Here is a 17,290-nt window from a genome sequence, read left to right on the forward strand (position 1 = left end):
ACTTCCAAGTGCACTGTCCTTTAGAAGATCTGAGAAAGTGAGTCAGCCTTGAGGTTTTTCTTGGCGGCATCTTCAGCCACTGCAGTTTCGAAGTACGTTTAACAATTATAAACCAGCCAAGGGCGATTGTTAGCTTGAAAAAAAAGGGTCAGCACGTTAGCCACTCTACAGTAAGGAATCAGTTTTCTGATAGAAATGCTCCTCTGTTGTGACGGAGTGAACAGCAGCGAGTTGCATTGGGAAGGATCCAGTGTTGTGCACGGAGCGAACAGCATGGAAACACTTCTACTGATGCCATTTGAATTTAAGCAGCTTTCCCTCTTTCACCTCAAATGCATAGACACGTCAACATGAACCAATTAGATTCAAGGTTTATCATTCATGTGCTACTGTGACGCTGTGAGGTGTTCAATGACTTTACATAAGTAATTATTCTTTCTCTTAAAATCGAGTTTTTTCATGCAAATACCAGACACTCACAAAGGACTAAGAAATAAATATTAATTAAATTAAACAGTGTGTGTGAGTGTGTGAGAGAGAGATGATTGCTTTCTTTCATTCAGATTCAATTCCAGCATAAATGAACCATTTTTTAAAAAAGAAATTTCAATCAGGCTTCAAGTAACAAGTGAACTTTAGGTACAGCTGATGCTGGAGATGGTTCGATTTTATTTTTCCTTGAGCTTACCTCAGCATCTGGCGTCATTCTGCACTGTTGTGTCTTTATTTTCTGCCGTGCGTCATTCCTCAAAGTGGGTAGGCGTCAAGTATACAGCATTACACTTTTTCAAATCTCATTAGTCAAACAGCACTTTTTCAGTTGTGGTCCATCTCTTCCTTTCCTTTTCGGTATCCCTCTGACCTATAATTTCCCCAAGACTTCATCCTCTATCCCATGCTGACACACAATTGTCAGTGCAATTGTTGTATTGCTGAATATCCCAAAAAATTTCTCGAGCTCAAGTGAAAACAGTTGAAATCATTCCATCCATCCCCATTTTCCTGGAAAAATCTTATCTCCGTGTTCACACATGTGAACTCCACAGCCAGAACCTATAGTATCTGACTTATCCTTTCAAAACAACTGGCAAAATGGTATTCAGCTATATTTTTAGGAATTAAAAAGTATCTCGAATATAAGAACTTTCTCAAAATGATGACATTCATGCTTTTATATGCTCTCAGTTACATTATTGTCATTTATTGTACTTAGAGCATTATAATATCTCACACTTTCCACTAGTTCTAAACCGAGCTTGAGGAAAAATGTTCCGAATCTATCACTGATCTTGACCCCATTTGTACTGTCACTACTTTACTACTTTCAACGACCAGTTCCATTTCTGAAATGCTACTATGAGTCACAGTGCATCTTGTTATTTGAAATTTGATTCCATTTGTTTATTTTTTAATTTGATTTGACTATCCTTTTTCATTGTGCTGGTTAAGTCATACACAGTGAATGCAGTCCACACACAGTGCTTTCAGATTATTATATAATTTTGCCTCCCAGGAAAACTAGGAAGATAGTAGTTTATATTGCCTTGAACCTATTCACCCGATCTTCAACACAGTATCAGCTGTTAAGGACGTCCCTTTACAAATACAAAATGAAGAAAAGTAATCTGAAAGAAAAATGTAGTGTTTAGAAGGTTAGGATACATACAATACCTCTGCACTGTGTTGTGAAACCTAAAGAATACTTTTCAGTGACCCTGAGAAGAAATTAGTTATCAGAATATTACAAAAGAATCTTTGCTGCACCTCAGAAAATATATCAACAGATCCAAGAATGTTCTTTGATATTGTGCTTAAACCCCAGCAGTTGTTGTAAATCTGAAGCAAGGGATTGCTTAAAATATAAAGTTTAGTTGAGTTTGTAAAACGTACCCACTTTGTATGACTTATAACACACGCATACTTAAATATTTCTACACCCTGCATTGTACATCGTGTGCTTTTCTGTGAATTGACATCAAATGTGTGCCAATCATGCACATTATGTTCTGCAAATTCATACTTAACATTTTTCAGATGAGCTATTTTTTGCTTTCTGTTCACCTTCTGTTCACCATTAGTCGTCTAAAAAACAGTATCTCTTCAGCGGCTGAGGTAGCAGACATGTAAGCTCATACTAAAATGATCCAAGTTATTCAATTCAATTCAATTCAATTCAATTTTATTTGTATAGCGCATATTTACAACAACAAGTCATCTCATAGCGCTTCACAAAGGCAGGAACAGAAACACCCAACAATCCAAAACATCTGGATTCCCTATAAGCTTCAGCAGTCCACAACAGTGGGAAGGAACCGAAAACCCCCGCAGGGGGAAAAAAACCTCCGACAGAACCAGGCTCAGGGAGGGACGGCCATCTGCCTCGACCGGTTGGGTGGATGTAGGATGAATTATACAATGTAGTTTACAGTTAAACAAGTTATGAGAAGTTATTGTCCTTTTGTAACAGGAGGCATCATGGTGGGGGCAGCAGGATACAGAAGGTGAGGCCAGCGGCTGTAGTTCAGGAGCTCCAGATCCAGAGACATCCACAGAGAGAGCAGGCGCAGGAGATACCAGTGCCATAGTTTTCCATGTCATAACATAGTGGCAGTAAATTACCACAAGATGGCCTATACAATCGTCCTCAAATGTATTCATACCTCCCATTAAAGAAGGAACAAAAAAAAAAAAACAGCTGTCACTGAAATAAGTTGAAATTGACAAAAGGAATAATAAATACTAATTTAATGAAAATCATTACATTGCTTTTGAATTGTGGTTCAACAGAAATATTTTAAAAATATGAAATTAAAAAACAAACAAACAAAAACAAGCAAACAAACATGATGGGACCCGTAAACTAACAACCCTTTCAGCCAATCACTGCAATCAAGTGTTTTCTGTAACTCTCAGTCAGACTTCTGCACCTGTTGACAGCTATTTTGATTTTGGCCCACTGCTCATCAGCAAAGTGCTCTGATTTGTCTGGGACAGTTTTGTATTATGACTTTTTTTTTTTTTAGTTTCTAGCTATTTGAGTGACTCTTGTGAATTTTGCCTTTTCTTTAATGGAAGGGTATGAATAAATTTGAGCACGACTGTAGGTCATGTAACAAAATCCATTATTATTATATTTTACAACAGAACGAAGCAAACAAAAAACAATCTCTACCAATAAGATGTGTGTCGGGATGAACACGTCAAATCACTTTGCTCTATGTGACTAACTACTTGGTAGTTTTTGTGCAGTGAGCCTTGTTGTGATCCAGTCCAAGTCATCACAAGTAGCTGCTCCCACATTTAAGTAAGACACATTTTCATTTCTTATTGACATTTTTTTCTTTTAAAAATTGAAATTGTCTATAGAGAGTTGTGTAAGCTGAATTATATATTTGACTGTGTGTTCTGATGTGATTCAGTTACTTTGGAGGATAATTCCAACTGCTGGAAACCATGTCTTTGTCACGAAAAACAATCATGCATTTTGGTTCTTTCGTAGATTTTTTTCCTACATTTTCAGGCCAAATTAAATCTGCTGTGGGATACATATACACATGCAGCAACTTGAATTATGAGTTTTGAATCCCACTCATGACCCTTTTCCGCACTTTCTTCTCTCTCTCACAGTGCAAACTACCCCCACCGCTACCACTATCCTATCCCATGAATAAATGAGTGAAATAAGATAAAATACGCTAGATAAAAAACTGAAATAAAAAATCTATTAGCAACATAGAGATAGATGAAAAAAAATAAAGTTGAGAATTATAAAATGCATGGCACAGTTGCATCACTGCCACGACAGGAAGAAAACACAAACCATCATCTGCTGTTGAGAAATAATTGGTCAAGCCAAGAATCACCAAACTGCAGGTTTGCAATGAATTACAAGCTGCTGAAACACAGGTGTCACTGTCCACTGTCAACTGTGTTTTCAATCACTATGGACTGAAAGGTTGCCATGCAACAAGGAAGCCCTTCTTCTAGAAATGACACCTTAAAGCTCGACTGGAGTTTGCTGATTTTCACATAGACAAACATGTGACCTTCTGGAATAACATTCTGTGATTAGATGGGAAAAAATGGAGCTATTTGGCTACAATAACCACTAATATGTTTGAAGGAGAGATGGTAAGGTCTTTAACCCCAAGAACACCAAACCTACTGTCAAGCATGGTGGTGGTAGTATTATGCTCTGGGTCTGTTTTGGTCCCCATGGAACTGATGTTTTATACCTAGTAAATGGAATAATGAAGAAAAAGGATTAACTCAACATGCTTCAGGAAAACCTGAAATCATCAACTAAGGTTGGATCTTGGAGGCAGTTGGATGTTCCAACAACACAAGGACACCAAACAGACATAAAAGTGGTAAGAAATGGCTTAATCAGGCTAGAATTATGGTTTTAGACTAGACCTTCCGATGTCCTGACTTAATACCCATCAAGAGTTTGTGGACTGGGAAGAAGCAAGACTCTGTCAAAAAGCAAAGAAAATGAGTTACCTGCACCAGCTCGATCAAGAGGAGTGGTCAGACATACAACCAGAAGCTTGTGGATGGCGACCAAAAGCACAGAATAGGGGTGAAAATGGCCAAGAGTCAAGATTTTGTTTTATTTCTGCAAGACCTATAATGAAATGAAATGAAATGAAAAATTCTTTATTTATCCCAGAAGGGAAATTCAATATATAATAAATGTATAAAAGAACCAAAATAAATGATTGTTTTTTGTGACAAAGATTCAGTCATAGAAAAGACTTCAGCGTTATGGAAGTCACTGGAAACTCAAGACTGCTATGATACACGTGGTCTTTACGAGTGTATATAAACTTCTTTTCAAAACTGTAGATTTCCAATAAATGATAAAAAAACAAACAAACAAAAAAAAAGCCTTAAATAAAGCTTTAATAATAAAAGCTTTGTTACTTTGCTGACTTGGTTTGCTTATGTACTCATCAAACGTCATTTTTGAAACATGCTGAGACAAGAGTTTTGACCAAAAGATGTCCTGTAGACTTTGACACACACAGCTAAGCATTTCTTTGACTCTTGATCTGTCCTCTTTCGTTTCCACCCGACCTGAATCGTGTACACTGATATGTGCACAAATTTAACCTTTCTGACGATCTACATGGTTTTGAATCAATGAGAACCTAATAGCCTGATTGCAGTCATAACGTTGCAAACCAGGAGAATCTATAGTGGGAACGAGTGGTACTTGTTTAAAAGTATGCTGTTTACACTGCGTCCTTGGTGTTTTTTTTATTTTTTTATTCATGCTACGACAGTAAAGAAATTTTCTGACGTATGGTAGAGCAGAATAGCTTTTTAGAATAAATAATCCTAAGTGTTCTTGTAAGCAGCACTCGGTGACGGAAGGCCAAAGAATAAACTGCCTCTTGCAGTCCACTAATCCTTGACACCAGAATTAAGCTGCACTGTGTAATTTTGTTACTGTGGAAACACTCCTTGCTGTCTCTCCTCCCATAGGCTCCCATTAGGTTCACAGCAAGTCACCAAAGTACTTGTTCAGGTTAAAGATGAACCTGTGTTGTGCAAGAAGAAGACCCTGCAACAAAATACAGCTTATCAATATCACTAGTTGGCACTTTCATTCATACTTAGACGTACTTCAATACACTGTCAGACTCCCACTTTGGCTAATTTTCAAATGCACACTAACCCATGAGTGGCAGAAGGAGAAAATAATCCTCCTGGGCCTTCAAGCCTAGTTGGCCTAATTTCCAATTTAGCTGGACTCTCTGCTTACCCCACTTCTCCCCAGAGTGGAATGAAAATGGATGAAATGATGTCGCCAGAAGAAATCTTTAAAAATGATTCAGAGAGAAGGGATTAATCACTTTGCCTGTACGAGCAGGATATCTGTCAAAGCTGTCTGTCAAAGACAAAACAGCCGCAAACACGTCAAGAGCTTTTTTAGTTAAAAACTAAAATCATAGCAGACCAGAAGCACAAGTAGCAGCATCTTAACAACCTGCATTTGCAGTCTTTTCTTTTTTAAGCTTTTACTTTTTCTTTTTTTTAAATTGGCAACCTCGATGCTTTTCACTAAAAGAAAAAAAGTCTTTTGAGTCAGAAGTGCATCAATGCAAAATCCAGTCATTATTCACATAATATGTAATCAAAAGGGTGACTCACTGTCTCCCGCAGATACAGAATTTGACTGTGTTGGTAAAACAAAGTATAGATATGCATGTGAATGAGCAAATGAAGCTGTCATATTAATTCTAATTAAAATAAAATACTGTAGCTAATTACGTTAAATGTTGTGGAAGTCTATTTCACACTTGCACACTTTATAAAGAAATATTAACACGATTGTACAAATCATATGTACGAGTGCACCATTTAGAGTCACATGACTTAATTCATATCTTATGCAGACACAAACACGGCTCAAGGTCCTTTTGTCAAATGCAAAGTGTTGCAGCCAGTGTTGACTCTTAAAACGATTGGGCTTCAAGCTTTACTGACAGAACAAAAGATTTAATTATGCCAATGTAAAGTATTTTTGTCAAAGCATGTTTATTTGTAAGCGCCTTTCAGAGCACTCAAGGACACTTAATTAAATAGTGTTGAGAACTCAGCAGCTTCTGTAGAGAATTCAGACGTGCGGTGAAAGTCTGGGAATATGTATGTGTTGAAAAAACATGAGTGTAAATGTAGGGCTACTTAGAGGGCATCAGTAAACTTTTTTTTTGGATAATTGTAAAAAAACAACAACAAAAACAGAATTATAAATATTTCCATTAATTTACAGGCCTGCATGACTTTCACAAAATAACAAACTGGAAGAAATATTTTCACTGTTTTCTTTGTTACTACACATCCATGCTTACATTTTCTGCTGTATTTGCGTGCACAGACAGTCAAGCAATATTTTCACAACCAAGCCTGTTTTATTGCAATATTTTGAGTCTTTATGACTTAAAATGTACACATTTTTATAGAAGCCTGGGTCATTCCATTAGATGAGTTCACGCCAACTTTGCACTTCAGCTTTTTTTCTATGCTGTCTACTTCTTACTTGCATGCTGGATAATGGCAGGTTTAAAGTTCAAGGTTCAAGTTCAGATTGTTGTAAATAAAGACAAAAATGAATGCTTTGGGATGCAGCAAAGCAAAATCCACTGGAGACTCCACTGTATTAACACATGTTGTTATATTGACGGATACCAGCTTCTGTTTCTGTTACAACTCTCACTCAGCACAAATTGGTCTTTGTAATTATTTTCAGGAACATTAAAAAATAATGATTTAAAAACACTTTTTAAAAAAAAAATTACATAGGAGGACTGTTAAATAATCTGCAGCCTATTTAAAATTTTCCCCATTCTTGCCTTCACTTTTCTTTTCAGAGGATCACTTTGTTTACTGTGAGCTGCAGTCACAAGCGCCGTCTTACAGAAAGAAAGATTAACACTAAATCCAAAATTGAAACTGCCAGTCTGCTTTGAAAGACTGAGAAAAGCAAAAAAATAACAATAAGAAAAGCAGAAAAAAATGGTGGAAAAAAATGTTGAACACATGTAAAAGCCCAGAAACATTTTCACAAACAGTCTCAGCCGTTTTTCCCCCCGTCATCATTTTTGCTGACACATGATCATTCTGTGTATTTGATAAGCTGTGATCAGCGCTGCTGCTTTGCTTCAGCAATACAAAGCGTTCTCAAAGCACTGGTTTACAGAAGGATAAAACGTGACATATATTCAGATCTTCGCATTCAAGTGATTCATTTAAAAAGAGTTTATAAAGAGTTTAAAGAGACGAAGCTGGTTGGATTTTCTATTGTGAAGAAGTCATATGGAGCTGGTGAATGAAATTTCTTTTTGGTTTTGGCAAAGCGCCTGCTCGTGTACGGCCGACAGGAGGATTTATGTTTCTATAAATCTTGTTGTCTTCGCCCTTGCCTTGAGCCTGGTTAAAGGAATTTACAGCCATGTATCATATATAATAAAGGAGTCATGGAACATTTATTGCATGCCATGCCATGCGTATTGTCATGAAGTTGGGAGCAGGAAATGACTTTGGCATTTACACACACATCACGATTCAGTGTGGCTGTCTTTTGATATAGTGGCAATGGCAAGTTTTTGATGATGGGAATGGGTGAAAAGATAAAAGTGGTGATGATTTGTTATGTTACATGTGTATTGTGTGAGCGCTGAGGGGAAGAATTCACAGTTTATGTCAACGCTGGCCCCGAAGGGCACACCAGAGTGGAAAGCCCTGAAGTGCTAAAGGATCAGAGTGTGAACATAAGAATGACTGTGTTTATAACTAGAGGGGGGGAGAGCGAGAGAAATAGTTCAGTATTGGTTTTCTTGTTGGATGAGGAGGAGCCACTGGGAGACACTTGCTGATAAAATGAAGTGATGAGAAATAATAAGATGGATGAAGTGCAGTGATGCAACAGAGAGGAAATGGAATTTGAGGAATAAGCTGGAAAATGAGACAGAAATGAGAGACAAGGAACATGGGGGAGGGAGGGAGGAAGATGCAGATCAATGGAAGCAGTTGGCAGAAGAGCTAAAAAGCCCGAGTGATCTGTAGAAATGGAGCAAATGAAGGACACATGTCGACAGAGAGCGAGAGGAGGAGTGACAGCGGAAGGGGATGAGACGGGCAGAGGTTGGAGGAGGAAGGGGGGATGACTGAGAGATTGAGGGTAGGCAGGAAATAATGTGTCGGGGCGAGAGAAGTGGAGAAGGTGGGTGGAAGAGAGATAGGCCCTGTGGCCGTGATTCCAGTCAGACTTGGAGCTGAGTCATGCAGTGTGAAAACAGATAAACGATAACCCACTAAAATAGTTCACATTATTAGTCATCAATTGTATTTTTAAATGAAAGGAGCTGCATCAAAGAAAAAAAAAAAAACAAGCAAAAAAAACTTTAGCTGTATAGAACTTTACTTTTGTTTTATTGTAACAATTTTGGTCTCTTGCACAAATGCTAATTTCACTATGTATTTTATAAAGCGTGCTGCAGGGTGGGGCAGTGGGTTAGCACTGTTGCCTCACAGCAAGAAGGTTGCTGGTTCGCCTTCAGGATCTTTCTGCATGGAGTTTGTATGTTCTCCCCATGCAGCGTGGGTTCTCTCTGGGTTCTCCGGCTTCCTCCAACACAGTCCAAAAACATCCATCCATCCATTATCTATACACCGCTTAATCCTCATTAGGGTCGCAGGGGGGCTGGAGCCTATCCCAGCTGACTCAGGGCGAAGGCAGGGGACACCCTGAACAGGTCNATTGTAACAATTTTGGTCTCTTGCACAAATGCTAATTTCACTATGCATTTTATAAAGCGTGCTGCAGGGTGGGGCAGTGGGTTAGCACTGTTGCCACACAGCAAGAAGGTTGCTGGTTCGCCTTCGGGATCTTTCTGCGGAGAGTTTGCATGTCTGCCCCGTGCAGCGTGGGTTCTCTCCAGGTTCTCCGGCTTCCTCCCACATAATCCAAAAACATGTTGAGGTTAATTGGTGATTCTAAATTATCCGTAGGTGTGAATGTGAGTGTGCTTGGTTGTCTGTCTCTAAGTGTAGCCCTGTGATAGACTGGTGACCTGTCCAGGGTGTCCCCTGCCTTCACCCTAAGTCAGCTGGGATAGGCTCCAGTCCCCCCACGACCCTGGTGAGGATTAAGCGGTGTATAGATAATGGATGGATTTTATAAAGCAAACAAATATGCACTAGTGCATGTGAAGAAGTGAAAGAACAGCAGACAGTAGAACAGTAGCCACAACATTAAAACCACCAGCCTCATATTGCATGAATCCCCCTTGTGCCACCAAAGCAACTCTGACCCATCAGGTCATGAATATGAGACCTCTGAAGGTTTTTTGTGGTTTCTGAAACCAGGATGTCAAGAGTGGATCCTTTGGCTTCTGTGGTTTTCAGGCAGGGCCTCTGTGTGTCGGGCCTGCTTTGGCACATCTTTTGACTTTCACGTTCCTGGAGCCATTGCTGTGTGATTTTTGCAGTATGACAGACGGCACTGCAATGCCGGACGAGGTTGCTGGGGGTGTGATTGGTCTGCAGCAGTGTGTAGTTGGGTAGCAAAGCAACATCCACATGAATACCAGCACGCAAAGTTTCCCAGCAGATCATTACACACCATTAACATTTGAAGCTCAAAAACTTTTTTTCCCTCTTTCTGTAAGGGTTGTATTTGTTTTCAAACTCTTCATGATTCATGATTCATAATCCTTCATGATTCATGATTTTCTAAAATAGCGACAACAATGCTTTAAGATATCAATACATAATGAACATTTTTTGATCCAGTTGATCAATCAGCTACACCCTAACTATACTATGATAAAATCCTTTCTTCAGGGCAGATGAGACTGAACAAACAGCTCTGACATTTGAGATTAACAGCGTTCTTGACTTATTTTTTCTAAAATTCAAGATACAAGATGTTCTTCTGTCTTCATTGTTCCTATCTTGCGTTATGTTTGATCTTGTCTTCCTTTGACTCTTACTACACCCAGAAGCACTCACCCAGATGCATACACTGTATACTTCTGCTTTTGAAAAGCTTACAGGAGAGGAACATCATCAATAAATCAGACATGGCTGCTCTAGTTTTGGCACAATCAGGAAAATGCACCAATAAACAGTCCAGGCACAAGCACACAATCAGAATAACAATTGCAACCATGCTGGTCTGACTATGGCTTTGACAGCCATGGCTGCAGGGACACTGTAAAATATATGTCCCGATCAATAAGTAATTTATCATTGTTAGCAATTTTATTGTTGTGTCTATATAGAAATGTGTGAGCTACCTTAAGTATACAATTGATTTCAAGCAGAACAAAACGGCAAAACAAAACATACTGTACATACTGTATGATCTCTTTTGACATATATCTCATTTTTTGTGATTACTCTGATCTTTTCACCTGTTCCAGCTGTTGTTGCTTTGCACAGGATTTTGTGGCATAAAATGAAGTTAAGAGAAACAGGCTAAGTGGAGCGGCTTTAACTCAATATAATTGCAGTGATGCCTTGTGACTATTGATGACAGGACGTATTGGTTTTGTAGTTAGTAGAACAGACCCATATTCCTTTGCTGGTAAGAAACAGACGCTCTCCTCAGCATCGTCATTAGCCCTTCAGTATGGAAGCAGCCTTCCGTAACTGCTGTTAGTGCTCAGCAAGAACACGGCAGGTGAATCTGATAATGAGGTGCAGGGCTCATTCTGGACAAATAGCTTCCAGGTGATTAGGAAGGAGGAGACAAAGAAAACAAGGTCCACCTTCATGATGTTTGTGTAAAATCACAAATACAGCTGTTCTGTGCGCTGGGTTAGTGTTAGAAACATTGTGGCATGAACGCTTGTTTTTGAAACGCAAAAGACTAATTGATCATTTGCCATTAGAATTAATTGTCAATTATGCCTCTTACCCACCATGCTGGTTCCAGTAAATTGCCTCCTGCTCCACAGGTTTCTCTCATCAGTGCCCTTTCTTCTCCTTCACACGTTGGTCATGTCTCCTGAGTGATGAGGAAGCTCAGGCCAGTGTGAGGATGGACACGTTCAGTTAAAGTAAGGAAACACTGAGATAAGCTGTAGCTTGATAAATGAGAGAGAAGGACCAGGAATCGCTCCATTATAAAGCTGAATGTACAGCAGCCTGGGGTGGAGAGTAAATCTCTGTATGGGAGATTAGCTGCAGTCCATGACAGCTGCAAGCTTTATCAGGTCACTATCGCATAATAATGATGGGATAGTTTATCAAGATGGCATGAAGGCAGGCAGATGGCATGCATTCTGTTTTGGAGACACTTCTGTCAGTTTGCTTTTGTCATGAACAACTGTGTGTTTGCGTCAGGCCAGTTTACATCATTTGTTGCTGGAGAAGTGTTTGTTCAGGACCACAAATTATTAGACTTAAGCTCTTCCTTCTTGCCAGAATGCACAGAAGTCATAGATAGCATCTACCTCAAAGTTTTTAAATACACAAGCTTGTATCTTTGCTGTTTTTTCAGAGATATTTTCTAATGGATTCTTACAGGGGGCTGCAAGGTGGCGCGATAGCACTGTCGCCTCGCAGCTAGAAGATCCCTGGTTCGTGTCACGGTGAGGACACCCGGGATCTTTCTGCGTGGAGTTTGCATGTTCTCCCCGTGCAGCATGGGTTCTCTCTGTAGTCTCCGGCCTCCTCCCACAGTCCAAAAACATGTTGAGGTCAATTGGTGATTCTAAATTGTCTGTAGGTGTGAATGTGAGTGTGCTTGGTTGTCTGTCTCTAAGTGTAGCCCTGTGATAGACTGGTGACCTGTCTAGGGTGTCCCCTGCCTTCACCCTGAGTCAGCTGTGATAGGCTCCAGTCCCCCGCGACATTAGTGAGGATTAAGTGGTGTATAGATAATGGATGGATGGATGCGTACTGAACAGAAACATTCTGATGGAAGCTTTGTTTCTGCAGATGTTTATGCTGCCCATTGTTATATTAAGCTTAAATACGTACCAACTGATTAAAGAAGTTGCCATTTCCAATCAAAAATGAGAAATTTCAGCAGCATTTTCTTAAGTAGTAGTTTATTACAGTATTTACCACAACAGACAATAACTAACAAACACCCACAGTGACTAATATTGGACATGTCAAAGCCTCAAAGTCACTAATTCTGAACCTGGATAATATTACAGTCACACACGAAAACAGGAACAGTATAAATAACTAATTTACCCTAAGGTCCTTTGAATGTTGTGCCATGTCCCAAATATGACCAACAACAGGATGTGACTCATAAGTGGGATACTGGGATGCTTGCACGCGCTCTCAGTGCGAGGATGTCAATTTAGAAATTCGGCTGCACTCGGGTCATGAGTCATTCTGGGTTTTGGGAATGTGGGGTAAAATTAGATGGGGAGTAAAAGAGAGGGACGGACAACGAGACATATGGTGCTGTCACAGTAACAGAAGGGACGTGGACATGCTGTAACATGCGGATGTGAAGAAACATGCAGGGTCAGCAATGGTTTCCGTACACACATACACGCACACACACACACACACACACAATCTCGCTCACAGTTACTTAAAGCTGCTGCATTATTCACCGTACAAAATTCAACTGCACAAAACACACGCCCACTGACTTGGATTAGCTCACATGTATGGGAGAATCATTTGGCAGGATGCTTGTTGTCTTGTTGTATGATGTGTCCATTCAGTCAAGCAAAAAAAAAAAAAAAAGGGGTCAGATTAATGTCTCATTTTTAATCTGGGTTTCAGATACGACACGCTTTCTATAAATAACATAGATGTACATTAAGATAAGTGCAGATAAGGAAATTAAACTCTGAAACATGGAGTTCATCGATCATCTCATTAGGAGGCTACAGTTACTCCACTTTAGAGTTGCTCCTGTGTAAAGTTAAGATTTTCTTACACCTCCCAGTAATGATATTATCGCCAGTGCCCATCATGAATAAATGCCTATAGCAATCACTTGGATATCACAGAGAAAAAACCTATTTCTTACAACTGCAGAATTATGCTAAAAATCCTCACATTTATTGGGTTTTCCAGTAATAGTTGGATAGCTGGACATCCAAGGGTGTATTTCAAACAGGAACTGCTAATCAGCTGACTTTTAATGGTGCCAATTTGTCAAGATACTAAAAAGAATACACACACAAAAAAGCAGGAGTGAAGGTTTAGTGTGTCCACCCCACAAAGAAAGTGAGTGACAAGTCCTTTAATATGATCCGTTTTTCATGTTGCACTGTCCATATCAAACCTTATATTCTTCAAACAGCTTCATTCTCATATATTTTCCCCATGTTGTGTGCAGTCCTGGAGCGTACTCGACTCGCTCTGATACACATGTAGGCTCACGACCTATTAGATCAGGTGTTACACAAGTCTGATTCGTGTAAAAGGACTGAGGCTGAGAACATTGCAGGAATAAGAGAGATGAGAGGAGACACTTAATTGCTGTCTGGTTCTTATGGAAGTGTTTGTTCTGTGGTTTTTAAAGTACACCAAGGACAAAACAATCTCCATTCCAATTTGAACAGTCACTTTTTTTTTTTTTCCAATTTATTTATTTATTTTTTTTTGTGTCTGACAAGCTGATGAGTGATTTTAAAAAGCAAATCGAGAGGCATGTTCCCACCGCTTAAAAAAAATGCAGAATTGGAAGATTCAATCTAAAAATCTAATTTACTAATTCAGACCAATCTTTATGTGAAGTTAAACTCAAACCTCTGTATCCATTGATTGGAAACTAAATTCAAGTTGTTGTAACTTAAAGCAATTGGTTAGATAACTTAATTTTTCTTCACCTCAAGGTTAGAATTTTAAGCCTCCTCCACTAAGTACCAAACATGCCTGGGCAATTTCAGACCGTTAACATTGTGGGTCAGAAGACCTGCAGGCTGAACAAATAGGATACAGAAGACACTTCAAAGTCAGTGTCATGTCTTTTACAAATAAATTACAATAACGCAATGAATCTGGGAACATTTTTAATCATGATATGACCAACAGTGGACTCATATTTTACAGTGAACACTCTTTGAGTTTGGTAAAGTAAGTGGATAAGAATAATAAAGTTTAATAAGACAAATCTGATCAGCCAAACAGTAACTTTGCTTTAAAAATTTAAATACCATCCATTGAAGTACATAATTTCATTTCACTAAACAAAATAAATGCAAAAGTTAATAAAGATTTTGCAGTTAAATTAAGTCAGAAACTACACGGGGAAAACGAATTGGAGCAACGTAATTTTTTTCAAATGTTTGTTGGTAGTTAAATATGTAACAGAAAAATAATTTTAAATAATGTGGAAAAACTCGAGGAAGCAGCCAAATTTACATGAGTAATCAACTTAAAGACATGTGGTTCTGCTACTCAACATTCATCTCTAAAAAAGAAAAGCTAGTATGCCTCAATGTAGTTTTTTTGGTTTCGTTTTTAATTCAGAAAGATTGAAGCAAACTGTGTGTTTAGTCTTTTTGTGGAACTAAAACAACATTTTTAGAGTGCCGGATCTGTGGCTTTTGTTTTGTATAGTGATACACATTATAACTCATATCATTTTAGATTTAAAAAAAAGAGCTGTCATTTTTAACTTGCAGCGTTTTTAATTCAGTCACTCAATGACTACAGCAAACTTGGACTAAACTGGAATGTGTGAACACAAACAGGAATCATTTTGCAAATCATTTGTTGGACCGAAAATGACATAAAAATCAGCATTAGTCGCTGCCTTCACAGCCCTGCTGTTCACACGCAGCAAGAAGTAGAGGAGCGATTGGATCAGTGGACACTGCTAATGAGAAGCCAGCTATGCAAGTGTACCGACGTTACATCACAGCAGCAGGCACCACTTCAGGAGTGTCAGGTCCAACAGCTGCCGGATATTAATGTCCTTTTATAACACATCTGTTGCATTACTCCACACTTTGTCCTCCGGTTTGCGGGAAGTTACAAAGGGTTCCAGAGCGATGAGAATCACTGCCAAACGTTCGCTGAGACCTATTTGAGCACCTCTGTCCCCAGACTGAATGGGAATGCTACAGTGCACATCACGGGAGAGATTCTAAGATCACTGCTTCCCTGTGGCTGCAGAGCTGAAGGTGCTGACTCACCTGAAAAGAAGAAAACTCTTTCATTATTTGTTCTGGGGAGTCCTGGCTGTCCTCAAGCCCAGATGGCATTCTGGCCACTGAAAAACAACTGCTGGAAATCAAATGCTCTGTTTGAGGAGCTGCCATGAGCCTCTGGAAGACACCCTCAGCAACAAATTGTTTGGTGTAGAGATAACACCCAATTTCGTGGCACTAAAGGTTTTTATGTGCAGTCGGGCATATCCTACAAAGGGCCGAGATATCGCAAATGAAAAGCTCACTATGCCTCAGGAAAATGGCACGTTAAGGAAAAGCTGTACCGTCTGCTATGTGCTGGCATGCAAATAGAGCTTATTCAGTTCAGCTAAACTGCATTTAAACTAGAACACAAGCAGCAGCTCACTGACCGATAGCTTGTCATCATCTGATTTTATGAATACCTGGCAAAATAAGCAGATACATTCTCTAGGCTGGGCTGCCTTGCTTTGCCAGCCTTTAAAAGCCAATACTATTTCACATAGTGATGCATCCAATGTCTCAGTCATGGATCACAGTTTGTGTCTTGGCTTCAATATTAAATTCAAGAAAAATATATGATAGAACTGGTCCGTGTGGTCTGAAAGGCTTTCTATGTATGGATCTGTTACAGCATTTAAAAATTAATAAAAAACAATGACTCAAATGTAGATAGATAGATAGATAGATAGATAGATAGATAGATAGATAGATAGATAGATAGATAGATAGATAGATAGATTACTATATTGTCATTCAATTAGTACATTAAAAGAAATTAAAATGCACTTAGAACAAAATTACGAGCTTAGGTCACAGACACAATAAAAAAACAGAAAAACCTAGAAGTAGTAAAAGGCAAAGACGGGTACCTGAATAAATAAAATTAGAAAATTTGACATGTATTTGACACCTTTGTGATTTCTTCCTTTTTAATGTGGATCTTTGCCTAAACTGTCAGATCTTCAAATAGAATTGAACATAAACCAAAGCCAAATGCAGTGTACACAAAGTATAGGTTGTACGTAATAACCAGAGTTTTCTTATACCTAAATCCCTAATGTGAAACAGTAATGGCATTATTAATTTTAAAGCTAGCAGTGCCACTTTTAGCAGCAGCAGCTGCAACCAAATGCTTCTTATGACTGGAGATCAGTCTCTGACTTTTATTTTGGCCCACTCTTTGCCTAACTGATTCAGTGCAGCCACATAGGAAGGCGCTTTTTTCAGGTCCTGCCACAGGATCACAGCGATGTTCTGGACCAGACATTGACTAAACCACTCTTGAGGCCAGCCTACTCTTAATCTTTTCGATCATTGTATTGCTGCATAACCCAGTTGCACTTGAGCTTCAACTCACAGACTAGTAACTTGATGTTTTCTGTCAGAGAGCAGAATTCATGTTTCCTTCAATTATATCAAGTCTCCCAGAATCCAGAAAAAAGGATCCCTACATGATAATACTGCCACCTCCATGCTTGAGCCCAAATGTAATGGGACCCTGTCATCCAAACAGTTCACGTTTAGTCCAACCAGTCCACCGAACAGTCGACCAAAAGGCCTGAGTTTAATGTATCCAAGTCGTAGGGCTCTTCTAGGTAAGAAGCACTTTTTGGCCTTTTTGCTCAGATAATGGAGTCATGATCACTGATCTTTGTTGA

This window comes from Stegastes partitus, unplaced genomic scaffold (genome assembly GCF_000690725.1).
Source record: "Stegastes partitus isolate 25-593 unplaced genomic scaffold, Stegastes_partitus-1.0.2 Scaffold723, whole genome shotgun sequence".
NCBI classification, from domain to species: Eukaryota; Metazoa; Chordata; class Actinopteri; family Pomacentridae; genus Stegastes; species Stegastes partitus.